This window comes from Durio zibethinus, chromosome 1 (assembly GCF_047325235.1).
Source record: "Durio zibethinus cultivar Kanyao isolate XHJ-2024 chromosome 1, ASM4732523v1, whole genome shotgun sequence".
NCBI classification, from domain to species: Eukaryota; Viridiplantae; Streptophyta; class Magnoliopsida; order Malvales; family Malvaceae; genus Durio; species Durio zibethinus.
In genome coordinates this window covers 18,929,559-18,949,546 of record NC_143162.1, presented here as the reverse complement: position 1 = coordinate 18,949,546, position 19,988 = coordinate 18,929,559, and positions in this window count along the sequence as shown.

Here is a 19,988-nt window from a genome sequence, read left to right as displayed (position 1 = left end):
GCTGAGTGCCCGCACGCTCATTTGATGGGTTGACTTAGGCATACGGAGTTCATTCCCAGTCTAAGCATACGGAGTTCATTCCCAGTCTAAGATCGGACTGGACCGAGGGTTACGGCAGCACATACTGGGCTCCTGCATGTGCTGGTGCCACTTTTTTCTTCATCGAGGCACCATAGCCGGAGCGTCCTCGGAGAGCCTGACCGACGGCATTGGGGTTCCGGCAATCGGGGGGACCGGGGGGCTTTGCGTACATGATGTGCGATGGGTGCTGGTACTTGGCCCTTATATTGGCCCCCTATCTCTCATCAAACCTTGAGAACTCACACCCCCCTTAAAGAGCATTTGAGATTTTACAGGTCTGCTGTCAGTAGCCATTAAAGTGTCTGAAATGGGGACCCTTTTTTCAAACGGTCCCAAAATCTTGTACACTTCGAGTTTTTAGCTGAATGTTTTTGTGCATGCCAAAAAAAAGACAAGGATCACACCTACCAAGTTTGGGGCCATAAATCCTTCCGAAAAAATTTAAAAAAATCTCGAACCGCAAAAAGTTTCGAAAATCATGAAAAATAGAAAACGAGTCGTCTTGCCATAAAACTTCACGTGAAGGCTTAAGGGACCATTGTATGAATTTACAAGCCATAAAAATGGCATTGGCACGCAGAAATATGAAGATGTGCCTAAACCCACCTACAACCCTATCGATCTACGGCTTGCGCATCCCGTCTCTCTGGCCGGCGTAGTGCCCGCCCGCCAGCTCGTTTCGTCGGTTGGCTTAGGCATACGGAGTTCATTCCCAGTCCAAGATTGGACCGGGTTGAGGGTTGCAGTAGCAGGATTGGCAGCACACAGAGGGGGACCCGACCGGTCCCCAGTTTGCGCATCCCGCCCCTCTGGCTGGCTGAGCGCCCGCATAGTCATTTCGTGTGTTGACTTAGGCGTACGGAGTTCATTCCCAGTCTAAGCATATGGAGTTCATTCCCAGTCTAAGATCGGGACGAACCGAGGGTTGCGGCAGTACATGCTGGGCTCGAGCATGTGCTGGTGATGTATTTTTCCTAACTGGGGCTGCATCGTCGGAGCATCACCAGAGAACCTGACCAGCGGCATTGGGGTTCTGACGATCGGGGGGACCGGGTGTGTGCTTACATGATGTGCGATGGGTGCTAGTACTTGGCCCTTATATTGGCCCCCTATCCGTCATCAAACCTCAAAAACTCACACCCCCTTAAAGAGCATTTCAGATTTTACAGTTTTGCTGCTAGTAGCAATTAAAGTCTCTGAAATGGGGACAATTTTTTCAAATGGTCACAAAATCTTGTACACTTTGAGTTCCTAGCTGAATTTTTTTGTGCATGCCAAAAAAAATACAAGGATCACATCTACCACGTTTGGGGCCAAAACTCCTTCTAAAAAAATTTTAAAAAATCCTGAACCGTAAAAAGTTTCAAAAATCGTGAAAAATATAAAATGAGTCGTCTTGCCATGAAACTTCACGTGAAGGCTTAAGGGACCATTGTATGAATTTACAAGCCACAAAAATGGCATTGGCATGCAGAAATATGAAGATGTGCCTAAACCTGCCTACCACCCTATCGATCCACGGCTTGCAAATCCCGTCTCTTTAGCCAGCGTAGTGCCCGCCCGCTCGCCCGCTCGTTTCATCGGTTGGCTTAGGCATACGGAGTTCATTCTCAGTCTAAGATCAGATTGGACCGATGGTTGTGGTAGTAGGATCCGCAGCACTCAGAGGGGGACCCGACCGATCCTCTGGCCGGTTGAACGCCCGCACGCTCGTTTCATGGGTTGACTTAGGCATATGGAGTTCATTCCTAGTCTAAGCATACGGAGTTCATTCCCAGTCTAAGATTGGACTAGACCAAGGGTTACAACAGCACATGCTGGGCTCCGGCATGTGCTGGTGTCACATTTTTCTTCGTCAGGGCACCATCACCGGAGCGTCGTCGGAGAACCTGACCGACGGCATTGGGGTTCCGACGATCAGGGGGACCGGGGGGTGTGCGCACATGATGTGCGATGCGTGCTGGTACTTGGCCCTTATATTGGCCCCCTATCCCTCATCAAGCCTCGAGAACTCACACCCCCTTAAAGAGCATTTGAGATTTTACAGGTTTGCTGCCAGTAGCCATTAAAGTGTCTGAAATGGGGACACTTTTTTCGAATGGTCACAAAATCTTGTACACTTCGAGTTTTTAGCTGAATTCTTTTGTGCATGCCAAAAAAAATACAACGATCACACCTACCAAGTTTGGGGCCAAAAATCCTTCCGAAAAAATTTCAAAAAAATCCCAAACAGTAAAAAGTTTTAAAAATCATGAAAAATAGAAAACGAGTCGTCTTGCCATGAAACTTCACGTGAAGGCTTAAGGGACCATTCTATGAATTTACAAGCCATAAAAATGGCATTGGCATGCAGAAATATGAAGATGTGCCTAAACCCACCTATCACCCTATCGATGCACGGCTTGTGCATCCCGTCTAACTAGCCGACGTAGTGCCCGCCCGTCAGCCCGTTTCGTCGATTGGCTTAGGCATACGGAGTTCATTCCCAGTCTAAGATTGGACTAGGCTGAGGGTTGCAGTAGCAGGATCAGCAGCATGCAGAGAGGGACCCGACCAATCCCCAGCTTGCGCATCCCGCCCCTCTAGCGGGTTGAGCGCCCGTACGCTTGTTTCGTGGGATGACTAAGGTGTACGAAGTTCATTCCCAGTATAAGATCGAACCGGACTGAGGGTTACGATAGCACATGCTGCGCTCGGGCATGTGCTGGTGCCGCATTTTTCTTTGTCGGGGCACCATCGTCGGAGCATCATCGGAGAACCTGACCGACGGCATTAGGGTTTCGACGATCGGGGGGCCGGGGTGTGTGCGCACATGATGTGCAATGAGTGCTGGTACTTGGCCCTTATATTGGCCCCCTATCCCTCATCAAACCTTGAGAACTCACCCCCCCTTAAAGAGCATTTGAGATTTTACAGGTTTGCTACTGGTATTCCTTAAAGTGTCTGAAATGGGAACACTTTTTTCGAATGGTCACAAAATCTTGTACACTTCGAGTTTTTAGCTGATTTTTTTTGTGCATGCCAAGAAAAATACAAGGATCATATCTACCAGGTTTAGGGCCAAAACTCCTTTCGAAGAAATTTTAAAAAATCCCGAACAGCAAAAAGTTTTGAAAATTGTGAAAAATAGAAAATGAGTCGTCTTGCCATGAAACTTCACGTGAAGGCTTAAGGGACCATTGTATGAATTTACAAGCCTTAAAAATGGCATTGGCATCCAAAAATATGAAGATGTGCCTAAACCCACCAACCACCCTATCGATCCACGGCTTGCTTATCCCATCTCTCTGGCCGGTGTAGTACCCGCCCACCCGCTCGGTTTGTCGGTTGGCTTAGGCATACGGAGTTCATTCCTAGTCTAAGATCAGATCAGACCAAGGGTTGTGGCAGCACATGCTAGGCTCGGGCATGTGCTGGTGCCGCATTTTTCCTCACTGGGGCACCATCGTCGGAGAACCTGACCGTCCGCATGCTCGTTTCGTGAGTTGACTTAGGCATACGGAGTTCATTCCCAGTCTAAGCATACGGAGTTCATTCCCAATCTAAGATCAGACCAAACCGAGGGTTGCGGCAGCACATGTAGGGCTTGGGCATGTGTTGGTGTCGCATTTTTCTTCGTTGGGGCTCCATCGTCGGAGCATCGTCGGAGAACCTGGGCAGTGGTATTGGGGTTCCGACGATCGGGGGGCTGGGGGGTGTGCGCACATGATATGCGATGGGTGCTCATACTTGGCCCTTATATTGGCCCCCTATCCCTCATCAAACCTCGAGAACTCACACCCCCTTAAAGAGCATATGAGATTTTACAGGTTTGCTGCAGTAGCCAAGTGACTGAAATGGGGACACTTTTTTCGAATGGTCACAAAATCTTGTACACTTTGAGTTTTTAGCTGATTGTTTTTATGCATGCCAAGAAAAATGCAAGGATCACATCTACCAAGTTCGGGGCCAAAAATCCTTCCAAAAAATTTTCAAAAAAATCCCGAACCGTAAAAAGTTTTAAAAATCGTGAAAAATGGAAAATGAGTCGTCTTGCCATGAAACTTCACGTGAAGGCTTAAGGGACCATTCTATGAATTTACAAGCCATAAAAATAGCATTGGCATGCAGAAATATGAAGATGTGCCTAAACCCACCTACCACCCTATCGATCCACGGCTTGCGGATCTCGTCTCATTGGCCGACGTAGTGCCCGCCCGCCAGCCCGTTTGATCAGTTGGCTTAGGCATACAGAGTTCATTCCCTATCTAAGATTGGACTAGGCTGAGGGTTACGGTAGCAGGATCAGCAGCACGTAGAGGGGGACCCGACCGATCCCCAGCTTGCGTATCCCGCCCCTCTGGCTGGCTGAGCACCCGTACGCTCGTTTCATGAGTTGACTAAGGCGTACGAAGTTCATTCCCAGTCTAAGCATACGGAGTTCATTCCCAGTCTAAGATCAGACCAGACTGAGGGTTACGATAGCACATGCTGCGCTCGGGCATGTGCTGGTGCCGCATTTTTCTTTGTCGGGGCACCATCGTCGGAGAACCTGACCGACGGCATTAGGGTTTCGGCGATCGGGGGGCCGGGGTGTGTGCGCACATGATGTGCAATGGGTGCTGGTTCTTGGCCCTGATATTGGCCCCCTATCCCTCATCAAACCTTCAGAAGTCACCCCCCTTAAAGAGCATTTGAGATTTTACAAGTTTGCTGCTAGTAGCCATTAAAGTGTCTGAAATGGGGACACTTTTTTCAAAAGGTCATAAAATCTTGTACACTTCGAGTTTTTAGCTGAATTTTTTTGTGTATGCCAAAAAAAAAAACAAGGATCATGTCTACCAAGTTTGGGGTCGAAAATCCTTCCGAAATAATTTTAAAAAATCCCAAACCGTAAAAAGTTTTGAAAATTGTGAAAAATAGAAAACGAGTCGTCTTGCCATGAAACTTCACATGAAGGCTTAAGGGACCATTGTATGAATTTACAAGCCATAAAAATGGCATTGAAAAGCAGAAATATGAAGATGTGCCTAAACCCACCTACCACCCTATCGATCCACGGGTTGTGCATCCGTCTCTCAGGCCGGCGTAGTGCCCACCCACCTGCTCGTTTCGTCGGTTGGCTTAGGCATACGGAGTTCATTCCCAGTCTAAGATCGGACCGGATCGAGGGTTACGGCAACACAAGCTGGGCTTTGGCATGTGATGGTGCCGCATTTTTCTTCGTCGGGGCACCATCACTGGAGGATCGTCGGAGAACCTGTCTGGCGGCATTGGGGTTCCGGCGATCGGGGGGGCCGGGGGTTGTGCGCACATGATGTGCGATGGGTGCTGGTACTTGGCCCTTATATTGGCCCCCTATCCCTCATCAAACCTCAAGAACTCACACCCCCTTAAAAAGCATTTTAGATTTTACAGGTTTGCTGCCAGTAGCCATTAAAGTGTCTAGAATGGGAACACTTTTTTCAAATGGTCAAAAAATCTTGTACACTTCGAGTTTTTAGCTGAATTTTTTTGTGCGTGCCAAAAAAAATACAAAGATCATGTGTACCAAGTTTGGGGCCAAAAATCCTTCCCAAAAAATTTTAAAAAATCCCGAACCGTAAAAAGTTTTGAAAATTGTGAAAAATAGAAAACGAGTCGTCTTGCCATGAAATTTCACGTGAAGGCTTAAGGGACCATTGTATGAATTTACAAGCCATAAAAATGGCATTGGCATGCAAAAATATGAAGATGTGCCTAAACGCATCTACCACCCTATCGATCCACGGCTTGCACATCTCGTTTCTCTGGCCGACATAGTGGCCACCTGCCTGCTCGTTTCGTCGGTTGGCTTAGGCATACGGAATTCATTCCCAGTCTAAGGTTGGACTGGACCAAAGGTTGCGGCAGGATGATCAACAGCACGTAGAGGGGGACCCGAGCGACCCCTGGCTTGCGCATCCCGCCCCTCTGGCCGGCTGAGCGCCCGCACGCTCGTTTCATGGGTTGACTTAGGCATACGGAGTTCATTCCCAGTCTAAGCATACGGAGTACATTCCCAGTCTAACATCGGACCGAACCAAGGGTTGCAGCAGCACATGCTGGGCTCGGGCATGTGCTGGTGCCGCATTTTTCTTCGTCGAGGCACCATCGTCGGAGCACCAGAGAACCTGCCTGGCGGCATTGGGCTTCCGGTGATCGGGGGGGCTGGGGGGGTTGTGCGCACATGATGTGCGATGGGTGCTGGTTTTTGGCCCTTATATCGGCCCCCTATCCCTCATCAAACCTCAAGAACTCACACCCCCTTAAAGAGCATTTGAGATTTTACAGGTTTGCTGCCAGTAGCTATTAAAGTGTCTGAAATGGGGACACTTTTTTCAAATGGTGAAAAAATCTTGTACGCTTCGAGTTTTTAGCTGAATTTTTTTATGCATGCCAACAAAAACACAAGGATCACGTCTACCAAGTTTGGGGCCAAAACTCCTTCTGAAAAAATTTTTAAAAATCCTGAACCGTAAAAAGTTTTGAAAATCATGAAAAATAGAAAACGAGTGGGCTTGCCATGAAACTTCATGTGAAGGCTTGGCATAAAAATGGCATTGGCATGTAGAAATATGAAGATGTGCCTAAACCCACCTACCACCCTATCCATCCCCGGCTTGTGCATCCCATCTCTCTGGCCAGCGTAGTGCCCGCCGCCCGCCCGCTCGCTCATTTCGTCTGTTGGCTTAGGCATACGGAGTTCACTCCCAGACTAAGATCGGATCGGACCGAGGGATGCGGCAGTAGGATCTGCAGCACGCAGAGGGGGACCCGACCTATCCCCAGGTTGCGCATCCCGCCCCTCTGGCCAGCTGAGCACCCGTACACTCGTTTTGTGGGTTGACTTACGCATACGGAGTTCATTCGCAGTCTAAGATCAGACTGGACCGAGGGTTGCAGACACTTTTTTCAAGTGGCTTAGGCATACAGAGTTCATTCCTAGTCTAAGTGTACGAAGTTCATTCCCAGTCTAAGATCGAACCGGACTGAGGGTTGCAGTAGCACATGCTAGGCTCGGGCATGTGCTGGTGCTGCATTTTTCTTCACCAGTGCACCATCGCCGGAGCATCGCTGGAGAACCTGACCGGCGACATTGGGGTTCCGATGATCGGGGGGGCCACGGGGAGTGCGCACATAATGTGCAATGGGTGCCGATACTTGGCCCTTATATTGGCCTCCTATCCCTCATCAAACCTTGAGAACTCACACCCCCTTAAAGAGCATTTGAGATTTTACAGGTTTGCTGCCAGTAGCCATTAAAGTGTCTGAAATGGGACACTTTTTTCAAATGGTCACAAAATCTTGTACACTTTGATTTTTTAGCTGAATTTTTTTATGCATACCAAAAAAAATACAAGGATCACGTCTACCAAATTTGGGGCCAAAACTCCTTCCGAAAAAATTTTAAAAAATCCCAAACCGCAAAAAGTTACGAAAATCGTGAAAAATAGAAAACGAGTCGTCTTGCCATGAAACTTCACGTGAAGGCATAAGGGACCATTGTATGAATTTACAAGCCATAAAAATGGAATTAGCACGCAGAAATATGAAGATGTGCCTAAACCCACCTACCACCCTATCGATCCACGGCTTACGCATCCCGTCTCTTTGGCCGGCGTAGTGCCCGCCCGCCATAGTGCCCGCTCGTTTCGTCGGTTGGCTTAGGCATATGGAGTTCATTCACTGTATAAGATTGGACTGGATCGAGGTTTGCGATAGCAGGATCGGCAGCACGCAGAGGGGGACCCGATCGATCCCAGCTTGTGCATCCCGCCCCTTTGGCCAGCTGAGTGCCCGCACGCTCGTTTTGTGGGTTGACTTAGGCATACGGAGTTCATTCTCAGTCTAAGCATACGGAGTTCATTCTCAGTCTAAGATCGGACCGGAACGAGGGTTACGGCAGCACATGCTGGGCTCGGGCATGTGCTGGTGCCACATTTTTCTTCACCGGGGCACCATTGTTGGAGCATCGTCAGAGAACCTGACCGGCGACAATGGGGTTCCTACGATCGGGGGGGGCGGGGGTGGTGTGCGCACATGATGTGCGATGGGTGCTGGTACTTGGCCCTTATATTGGCCCCATATCCCTCATCAAACCTTGAGAACTCCCACCCCCTTAAAGAGCATTTGAGATTTTACAGGTTTGCTGCCAGTAGCCATTAAAGTGTCTGAAATGGGGACACTTTTTTCAAATGATCACAAAATCTTGTACACTTCGAGTTTTTAGCTGAATTTTTTTATGCATGCCAAGAAAAATACAAGGATCACGTCTACAAAGTTGGGGCCAAAAATCCTTCCGAAAATATTTTAAAAAATCCCGAACCGTAAAAAGTTTTGAAAATCGTGAAAAATAGAAAACGAGTCGTCTTGCCATGAAACTTCACGTGAAGGCTTAAGGGACCGTTCTATGAATTTACAAGCTATAAAAATGGCATTGGCATGTAGAAATATGAAGATGTGCCTAAACCCACCTACCACCCTATCCATCCCCGGCTTGCGCATCCCGTCTCTCTGGCCGGCGTACTGCCCGCCGCCCGCCGCCCACCCGCTCGTTTCATCAGATGGCCTAGGCATACGAAGTTCATTTCCAGTCTAAGATAAGACCCGTCCGATCCCCAGCTTGCGCATCCTGCCCCTCTGGCCGGTTGAGCACCCGCACGCTCGTTTCCTGGGTTGACTTAGGCATATGGAGTTCATTCCCAGTTTAAGATCAGACTAGACCGAGGGTTAAGGTAGCACATACTGGGCTCGCGCATGTGCTGGTGCCGCATTTTTCTTCATCGGGACACCATCGTCGGAGCATCGCCTGAGAACCTAACCGGGGCATTTGGGTTCCGACAATCGGGGGGGCCAGGGGGTGTGCGCACATGATGTGCAATGGGTGCTGGTACTTGGCCCTTATATTGGCCCCTTATCCCTCATCAAACCTCGAGAACTCGCACCCCCTTAAAGAGCATTTGAGATTTTACAGGTTTGCTAACAGTAGCCATTAAAGTGTCTGAAATGGGAAGACTTTTTTCAAATGGTCACAAAATCTTGTACACTTCGAGTTTTTGGCTGAATTTTTTTGTGCATGCCAAAAAAATACAAGGATCATGTCTAAAAAGTTTGGGGCCAAAAATCCTTTCGAAAAAATTTTAAAACATCCCGAACCGCAAAAAGTTTCAAAATTCATGAAAAATAGAAAACGAGTCATCTTGCCATGAAGCTTCACGTGAAAGCTTAAGGGACCATCGTATGAATTTACAAGCTATAAAAATGGCATTGGCACGTAGAAATATGAAGATGTGCCTAAACCCACCTACCACCCTATCGATCCACGGTTTGCGCATCCCGTCTCTCTGGCCGGCGTAGTGCCCGCCCGCCCGTCCGCTAGCTCGTTTCGTCGGTTGGCTTAGGCATACAGAGTTCATTCCCAGTCCAAGATTGGATCGGGCTGAGGGTTATGGTAGCAGGATCAACAGCCGTATTTTTCTTCGTCGGGGCACCATCGTCGGAGCATCGCAGGAGAACCTGACCAGCGGCATTGGGATTTCAACGATCGGGGGGTCGGGGATGGTGTGCGCAAATGATGTGCGATGGGTGCTAGTACTTGGCCCACATATGGAGTTCATTCCCAGTCTAAGCATACAGAGTTCATTCCCAGTCTAAGATCGGACCAGACCGAGGGTTGCGACAGCACATGCTGGGCTTGGGCATGTGCTGGTGTAGTATTTTTCTTCGTCGGGGCACCATCCCTGCCGGGGGGGGGTGTGCGCACTTGATGTGTGGTGGGTGCTGGTACTAGGCCCTTATATTGGCCCCCAATCCCTCATCAAACCTCGAGAACTCACACCCCCTTAAAGAGCATTTGAGATTTTATGGGTTTGCTGCCAGCAGCCATTAAAGTGTCTGAAATGGGGAGACTTTTTTCAAATGGTCACAAAATCTTGTACACTTCAAGTTTTTAGCTGAATTTTTTTGTGCATGCCAACAAAAATACTAGGATCACGTCTACCAAGTTTGGGGCTAAAATTCCTTCCAAAAAAATTTTAAAAAATCCCAAACCGTAAAAAGTTTTGAAAGTCATGAAAAATAGAAAACGAGTCGTCTTGCCATGAAACTTCACGTGAAGGCTTAAGGGACCATTGTATGAATTTACAAGCCATAAAAATGGCATTGACATGCAGCAATATGAAGATGTGCCTAAACCCACCTACCACCCTATCGTTCCACGGCTTGCGCATCCCACCTTTCTGGCTGACGTAGTGCCCACCCGTCCGCCCGCCCGTTCGTTTCGTCGGTTGGCTTAGGCATATGGAGTTCATTCCCAGTCTAAGATCAGACCAGACTGAGGGTTGCGGCAGCAGGATCGACAGCACGTAGAGGGGGACCCAACCAATCCCCGGCTTGTGCATCTCGCCCCTCTAGCCAGTTGAGCGCGCGCACGCTCATTTCTTGGGTTGACTTAAGCGTACGGAGTTCATTCCCAGTCTAAGCATACGGAGTTCATTCCCAGTCTAAGATCGGATCGGATCGAGGGTTATGGCAGCACGTGCTAGGCTCGGGCGTGTGCTGGTGCCACATTTTTCTTCATCGGGGCACCATCGCTGGAGAACCTGACCGGCGGCATTAGGGTTCCGACGATCGGGGGGGCCGGGGGGTGTGCGTACATGATGTGCAATGGGTGCTGGTACTTGGCCCTTATATTGGACCCCTATCCCTCATCAAACCTCAAGAACTCACACCCCCTTAAGGAGCATTTGAGATTTTACAGGTTTGTTGCCAGTAGCCATTAAAGTGTCTGAAATGGGGACACTTTTTTCAAATGGTCGCAAAATCTTGTACACTTCGAGTTTTTAGCTGAATATTTTTGTGCATGCCAACAAAAATACAAGGATCACGTCTAAAAAGTTCAGCGTCAAAACTCCTTTCGAAAAATTTTTAAAAAATCTCGAACAGTAAAAGTTTCAAAAATCGTGAAAAATAGAAAAGGAGTCGTCTTGCCATTAAACTTCACGTGAAGGCTTAAGGGACCATTGTATGAATTTACAAGCCATAAAAATGGCATTGGCACATAGAAATACAAAGATGTGCCTAAACCCACTTGCCACCCTATCGATCCACGGCTTGCGCATCTCGTCCCTCTGGCTGGGTAGTGCCAGCCCGCTTGCCTGCTTGTTTCGTCAGTTGGCTTAGGCATACGAGTTCATTCCCAGTCTAAGATTGGACTAGACCGAGGGTTGTGGCAGCAGGATAGGCAGCACGCAGAAGGGGACCCGGTCGATCCCCGACTTGCGCATCCCGCCCCTCTGGTCGGCTGAGCGCCCGCACGCGCGTTTCTTGGGTTGACTTAGGCATACGGAATTCATTCTCAATCTAAGCATACGGAGTTCATTCCCAGTCTAAGATCAGATCAGACCGAGGGTTTCAACAGCACATGCTGGGCTCGGGCATGTGCTGGTGATGCATTTTTCTTCGCCGAGGCACCATCGCTGGAGCATCGCCGGAGAACCTGACCGGCGGCATTGGGGTTCCAACGATCGGGGGGGCCGGGGGGGTGTGCGCACATGATGTGCGATGGGTATTGGTACTTGGCCCTTATATTGGCCGCCTATCCCTCATCAAACCTCGAGAACTCACACCCCCTTAAAGAGCATTTGATATTTTACAGGTTTGCTGCCAGTAGCCATTAAAGTGTCTGAAATGGGGACACTTTTTTCGAATGGTCACAAAATCTTGTACACTTCGAGTTTTTAGCTGAATTTTTTTGTGCATGCCAACAAAAATACAAGGATCACGTCTACGATGTTTGGGGCCAAAACTCCTTCCAAAACATTTTAAAAAATCTCGAACCGTAAAAAGTTTTAAAAATCGTGAAAAATAGAAAACGAGCCATCTTGCCATGAAACTTCACGTGAAGGCTTAAGGGACCATTGTATGAATTTACAAGCCATAAAAATGGCATTGGCACGTAGAAATATGAAGATGTGCCTAAACCCACCTACATCCTGTCTCTCTAGCTGGCATAGTGCCCGCCCGCCCGCCCACTCGTTTCATCGGTTGGCTTAGGCATATGGAGTTCATTCCCAATCTAAGATTGGACCAGACAGACGGTTGCGATAGCAGGATTGACAGCACCCAGAGGGGGACTCGGTCGATCCCCAGCTTGCTCATCCCGCCCCTCTGGTACTTGCTAGTACTTGGCCCTTATATTGGCCCCCTATCCTTCATCAAACCTCAAGAACTCACACCCCCTTAAAGAGCATTTGAGATTTTACAGGTTTACTGCTTGTAGCCATTAAAGTGTCTGAAATGGGGACACTTTTTTCAAATGGTCACAAAATCTTATACACTTCCAGTTTTTAGCTGAATTTTTTTGTGCATGCCAAAAAAAATACAAGGATCACGCCTACCAAGTTTAGGGCCAAAAATCTTTCCAAAAAAATTTTAAAAAATCCCGAACCGTAAAAAGTTTCAAAAATCATGAAAAATAGAAAATGAGTCATCTTGCCATGAACTTCACGTCAAGGCTTGAGGGACCATTATATGAATTTACAAGCCATAAAAATGGCATTGGGATGCAAAAATATGAAGATGTGCCTAAACCCACTTACCACCCTATCGATCCACGGCTTGCACATCCCGTCTCTCTGGCCGGTGTAGTGCCCGCCCGCCCGTCCGCTAGCTCGTTTCGTCGGTTGGCTTAGGCATACAGAGTTCATTCCCAGTCCAAGATTGGATCGGGCCGAGGGTTATGGTAGCAGGATCAACAGCACGTAGAGGGGGACCCGACCGATCCCCGGCTTGCGCATCCCGCCCCTCTGGCCGGCTGAGCCCCCACCCGCTCGTTTCATCGATTGACTTAGGCGTACAGAGTTCATTCCCAGTCTAAGCATACAGAGTTCATTCCCAGTGTAAGATCGGACCGGACCAAGGGTTGCGGCAACACATGTTGGGCTCAGGCATGTGCTGGTGTTGCATTTTTCTTCACCGGGGCACCATCGGCAAAGCATCACCGGAGAACCTGACCGGCGACATTGGGGTTCCAACGATTGGGGGGGCCGGGGGGGTGTGCGCACATGATGTGTGCCCGCCCGCCCGTTCGTTTCGTCAATTGGCTTAGGCATACGGAGTTCATTCCCAGTGTAAGATCAGACCGGACTGAGGGTTGCAGCAGTAGGATCAGCAGCATGCAGAGGGGTACCCGATCGATTCCTGGCTTGCGTATCTCGCCCCTCTGGCCGACTGAGAGCCCGCACGCTCATTTCGTGGGTTAACTTAGGCATACGGAGTTCATTCCCAGTCCAAGATCAGATCGGATCAAGGGTTGCGATAGCACATGCTGGGCTCGGGCATGTGCTGGTGGCACATTTTTCTTCATCGGGGCACCATCGTCGGAGCATCGCCGGAGAACCAGACTAGCGGCATTGGGGTTCCGGCGATCGGGGGGGTCAGGGGGTGTACGCACATGATGTGCGATGGGTGCTTGTACTTAGCCCTTATATTGGACCCCTATCCCTCATCAAACCTTGAGAACTCACACCCCTTTAAAGAGCATTTGAGATTTTACAGGTTTGCTGCCAGTAGCAATTAAAGTGTCTGAAATGGGGACACTTTTTTCAAATGGTCACAAAATCTTGTACACTTCGAGTTTTTAGCTGAATATTTTTGTGCATGGCAACAAAAATATGAGGATCACGTCTACCACGTTTGGGGCCAAAACTACTTCCAAAAAAATTTTAAAAAATCTCGAACCGCAAAAATTTTTGAAAATCATGAAAAATAGAAAACAAGTCGTCTTGCCATGAAATTTCACGTGAAGGCTTAAGGGACCATTGTATGAATTTACAAGCCATAAAAATGGCATTGGCACGTAGAAATATGAAGATGTGCCTAAACCTGCCTATCATCCTATCGATCCACAGCTTGCGCATCCCGTCTCTCTAGCCGACATAGTGCCTGCCCGCTTGCGCGCTCGTTTTGTTTGTTGGCTTAAGCATACGGAGTTCATTCTCAGTCTAAGATCAGACCAGACCGAGGGTTGCGGTAGTAGGATCGGTAGCACGCAGATGGGGACCCGACCGATCCCTGGCTTGCGCATCCTGCCCCTCTAGCCAGCTGAACGCCTGTACGCTCGTTTTATGGGCTGACTTAGGCAATGCGTGCTGGTACTTGGCCCTTATATTGGCCCCTTACCCCTTATCAAACCTCAAGAACTCACACCCCCTTAAACAGCATTTGAGATTTTATAGGTTTGCTGCCAGTAGCCATTAAAGTGTCTGAAATGTGGACACTTTTTTCAAATGGTCACAAAATCTTGTACACTTTGAGTTTTTAGCTGAATTTTTTTGTGGATGCCAAAAAAAATAAAAGGATCACGTCTACCAAGTTTGGAACCAAAAATCCTTCCGAAAAAATTTTAAAAAATCTCGAACCGCAGAAAGTTTCAAAAATCATGAAAAATAGAAAACTAGTCATCTTGCCATGAAACTTCACGTGAAGGCTTAAGGGACCATTGTATGAATTTACAAGCCATAAAAATGGCATTGGCATGCACAAATATGAAGATGTGACTAAACCCACCTACCACCCTATCGATCCATGACTTGCGTATCCCGTCTTTCTGGCCAGCGTAGTGCCCGCCCGCCCGCTCGTTTCTTCGGTTGCCTTAGGCATCTGGAGTTCAATCCCCATCTAAGATTGGACCGGACTGAGGGTTGCGGTAGCAGGATCGACAGCACGCAGAGGGGGACCCGATCGATCCCCGACTCACGCATCCCGCCTCTCTGGCCGGCTGAGCGCCTGTACGCCCGTTTCGTGGGTTGACTTAGGCATACGGAGTTCATTCCCAGTCTAAGATTGGACTGGACCAAGGGTGGCGGTAGCACATGCTGGGCTCGGGCATGTGCTGGTGTCGTATTTTTCTTCGTCGGGGCACCATCGTCAGAGCATCACCAGAGATCCTGACCGACGGCATTGGGGTTCCGGCGATCGGGGGGCCGGGGGGTGTGCGTACATGATGTGCAATGGGTGCTGGTACTTGGCCCTTATATTGTCCCCCTATCCCTCATCAAACCTCGAGAGCTCACACCCCCTTAAAGAGCATTTGAGATTTTACAGGTTTGCTGTCAGTAGCAATTAAAGTGTCTGAAATGGGGACACTTTTTTCAAACGGACACAAAATCTTGTACACTTCGAGTTTCTTGCTGAATGTTTTTGTGCACACCAACAAAAATACAAGGATCACGTCTACCAAGTTTGGGGCCAAAACTCCTTACGAAAAATTTTAAAAAATCCTGAACCAAAAAATGTTTCAAAAATCATGAAAAATAGAAAACAAGTCCTCTTGCCATGAAACTTCACGTGAAGGCTTAAGGGACCATTGTATGAATTTGCAAGCCATAAAAATGGCATTGGCACATAGAAATATGAAAATGTGCCAAAACCCACCTACCACTTTATCGATTCACGGCTTGCGCATCCTGTCTCTCTGGCCGGTGTAGTGCCCGCCCGCTTGTTTTGTCGGTTGTCTTAGACATACGGAGTTCGTTCCCAGTCTAAGATCAGATCGGATCAAGGGTTGCGACAGTAGGATCAGCAGCACGTAGAGGGGGACCCGATCGATCCCTGGCTTGCGCATCCTGCCCCTTTGGTCGGCTGAGCGCCCGCATACTCGTGTCGTGGGTTGACTTAGGCATACGAAGTTTGTTTCTAGTCTAAGATCGGACCAGACCGAGGGTTGCGGCAACACATGCTGGGCTCGAGCATATGCTGCTGCCATATTTTTCTTCGTTGGGGCACCATCGTCGGAGAACCTTACCGGCGGCATTGGGGTTCCGACAATCGGAGGGGCCGAGGGGGTGTGCGCACATGATGTGCGATGCGTGCTGGTACTTGGCCCTTATATTGGCCCCCTATCCCTCATCAAACCTTGAGAACTCACACCCCCATAAAGAGCATTTGAGATTTTACAGGTTTGCTGCCAGTAGCCATTAAAGTGTCTGAAATGGGGACACTTTTTTCAAATGGTCACAAAATCTTGTACAGTTTGAGTTTTTAACTAAATTTTTTTATGCATGCCAACAAAATACAAGGATCACGTCTACCAAGTTTGGGACCAAAACTCCTTTCGAAAAAACTTTAAAAAATCTCGAACCGTAAAAAGTTTCAAAAATCGTGAAAAATAGAAAATGAGTCATCTTGCCATGGAACTTCACGTGAATGCTTAAAGGACCATTTTATGAATTTACAAGCCACAAAAAAGGCATTGGCACGTAGAAATATGAAGATGTGCCTAAACCCACCTACGACCCTATCAATCCATGGCTTACGCATCCCGTCTCTCTAGTCGATGTAGTGCCCGCCCGCTCGCCTGCCCGCTCATTTCATCGGTTGGCTTACGCATACGGAATTCATTCCCAGTCTAAGATCAGACCGGATAGAGGGTTGCGGTAGCAGGATCGGTAGCATGCATTGGAGGTCCCGACCGATCCCCGGGTTGTGCATCACGCCCCTCTGGCCGGCTGAGTGCCCGTCCGCTCGTTTCGTGGGTTGACTTAGGCATACGAAGTTCATTCCCAGTCTAAGATCGGATCGGACCAAGGGTTGTGATAGCACATGCTGGGCTCGGGCATCTGCTGGTGCCGCATTTTTCTTCGTCGGGGCACCATCATTGGAGCATCGCCAGAGAACCTGACTGGCGACATTGGGGTTCCGACGATCAGAGGGGTGTGCACACATGATGTGCGATGGGTGGTGGTACTTGGCCCTTATATTGGCCCCCTATCCCTCATCAAACCTCGAGAACTCACACCCTCTTAAAGAGCATTTGAGATTTTACAGGTTTGCTGCCAGTAGCCATTAAAGTCTCTGAAATGGGGAAACTTTTTTGAAATGGTCACAAAATCTTGTACACTTCGAGTTTTTTGCTGAATTTTTTTTTTGCATGCCAACAAAAATACAAGGATCACGTCTACCAAGTTTAGGCCCAAAAATCCTTTCGAAAAAATTTTAACAAACCCCGAGCCACAAAAAGTTTCAAAAATCGTGAAAAATAGAGAACAAGTCGTCTTGCCTTGAAACTTCACGTGAAGGCTTAAGGGACCATTGTATGAATTTACAAGCCATAAAAATGGCACTGGCATGCAGAAATATGAAGATATGCCTAAACCCACCTACCACCCTATCAATCCATGGCTTGCGCATCCCGTCTCTCTGGCCGGCATAGTACCCGCCCGCCTGCCTGCCCGTTCGTTTCGTCGGTTGGCTTAGGCATACGGAGTTCATTCCCAGTCTAAGATCAGACTGGACCGAGGGTTGCGATAGCAGGATCGGCAGCTCATAGAGGGGGACCCGACCGATCCTGGGCTTGCGCATCCCACCCCTCTGGCTGGCTGAGCACCCGCACGCTCGTTTCGTTGATTGACTTAGGCATACGGAGTTCATTCCCAGTCTAAGCATACGGAGTTCATTCCCAGTCTATGATCAGACAGGACCGCAGGTTGCGGCAGCACATGCTGGGCTCGGGCATGTGCTGGTGCCGCATTTTTCTTCGTCGGGGCACCATCGCCAGAGCATCGCCGGAGAACTTGACCGACTGCATTGGGGTTCCGACGATCGGGGGGCGGGGGGTGTGCGCACATGATGTGCGATGGGTGCTGGTTCTTGGTCCTTATATTGGCCCCCTATCCCTCATCAAACCTCGAGAACTCACACCCCCTGAAAGAGCATTTGAGATTTTACAGGTTTGCTGCCAGTTGCCGTTAAAGTGTCTGAAATGGGGACACTTTTTTCAATTGGTCACAAAATCTTGTACACTTCGAGTTTTTAGCTGAATTTTTTTGTGCATGCCAAAAAAAATACAAGGATCATGTCTACCAAGTTTGGGGCCAAAACTCCTTTCGAAAAAATTTTAAAAAATCCCGCACCCCAAAAGGTTTCAAAAATCATGAAAAATAGAAAACGTGTCGTCTTGCCATGAAACTTCAAGTGAAGGCTTAAGGGACCATTGTATGAATTTACAAGCCATAAAAATGGCGTTGGCATGCAGAAATATGAAGATGTGCCTAAACCCACCGACCACCCTATCGATCCACGGCTTGTGCATCTCGTCTCTCTGGCCAGCGTAGTGCCCGCCCGTCTGCCCGCCCGCTCATTTCGTCGGTTGGCTTAGGCATACAGAGTTCAGACCCAGTCTAAGATTAGACTGGATGAAGGGTTATAGTAGCAGGATCGGCAGTACACAGAGGGGGACCCGACCGATCCTTGACTTGCGCATCTCACCCCTCTGGCCGGCTGAGCGCCCGCACGCTCATTTCATGGGTTGACTTAGGCATACAAAGTTCATTCCCAGTCTAACCATACGAAGTTCATTCCCCATCTAAGTTCAGACTAGACCGAGGGTTGCGGCTGCACATGCTGGGCTCGAGAAAGTGCTGGTGCCGTATTTTTCTTCGTCGAGGCACCATCGCCGGAGCATTGCCGGAGAACCTGACCGGCCGCATTGGGCTTTCGACGATTGGGGGGAATGTGCATACATGATGTATGATGGGTGCTGGTACTTGGCCCTTATATTGGCCCCCTATCCCTAATCAAACCTCAAGAACTCACACCCCCTTAAAGAGCATTTGAGATTTTACAGGTTTGCTGCCAGTAGTCGTTAAAGTGTCTGAAATGGGGACACTTTTTTCAAATGATCACAAAATCTTGTACACTTCGAGTTTTTAGCTGAATTGTTTTCTGCATGCCAACAAAAATACAAGGATCACGTCTACTAAGTTTGGGGCCAAAACTCCTTTCGAAAAAATTTTAAAAAATCCCGAATCGTAAAAAGTTTCGAAAATCATGAAACATAAAAAACGAGTCGTCTTGCCATGAAACTTCACGTCAAGGCTTAAGAGACCATTGTATGAATTTACAATCCATAAAAATGGTGTTGGCATGTAGAAATATGAAGATGTGCCTAAACCTACCTACCACCCTATTGATCCACGGCATGTGCATCCCGTCTCTCTGGCCGACGTAGTGCCCACCCGCCCGTCCGCTCGTTTCATCGGTTGGCTAAGGCATACGGAGTTCATTCCCAGTCTAAGATCGGATCAGACCGAGGGTTACATTAGCAGGATTGGCAAAACACAGAGTGGGACCTGGCCAATCCCCGGCTTGCGCATCCCGCCCCTCTGGCCGGTCGAGTGCCCGCACGCTCGTTTCATGGGTTGACTTAGGCATGCGGAGTTCAATCCCAGTCTAAGATCGGATCAGACCGAGGGTTCTGGTAGTAGATGCTGGGCTCGGGCATGTGCTGGTGCCAAATTTTACTTCGCAAAGGCACCATCATCGAAGCATCACCGGAGAACCTGATCGGCGGCTTTGGGTTTCTAGCGATCGGGGGGGCCGGGGGGTGTGCGCACATGATGTGCGATGGGTGCTGGTACTTGGCCCTTATATTTGCCCCCTATCCCTCATCAAACCTCGAGAACTCACAGCCCCTTAAAGAGCATTTGAGATTTTATAGGTTTGCTGCCAGTAGCCATTAAAGTGTCTGAAATGGGGAGACCTTTTTCAAATGGTCACAAAATCTTGCACACTTCGAGTTTTTACCTGAATTTTTTTGTGCATGCCAAAAAAAATACAAGGATCATGTCTACCAAGTTTGGGGCCAAAACTCATCGCGAAATAATTTTAAAAAATCCCGAACCGTAAAAAGTTTCAAAAATCGTGAAAAATAGAAGACGAGTCGTCTTGCCATGAAACTTCACGTGAAGGCTTATGGGACCATTGTATGAATTTACAAGCCATAAAAATGGCATTGGCATGCAAAAATATAAAGATGTGACTAAACCCACCTACCACCCTATCGATCCACGGCTTGCGCATCCCGTCTCTCTGGCTGATGTAGAGCCCGTCCGCCCACCAGCCCGCTC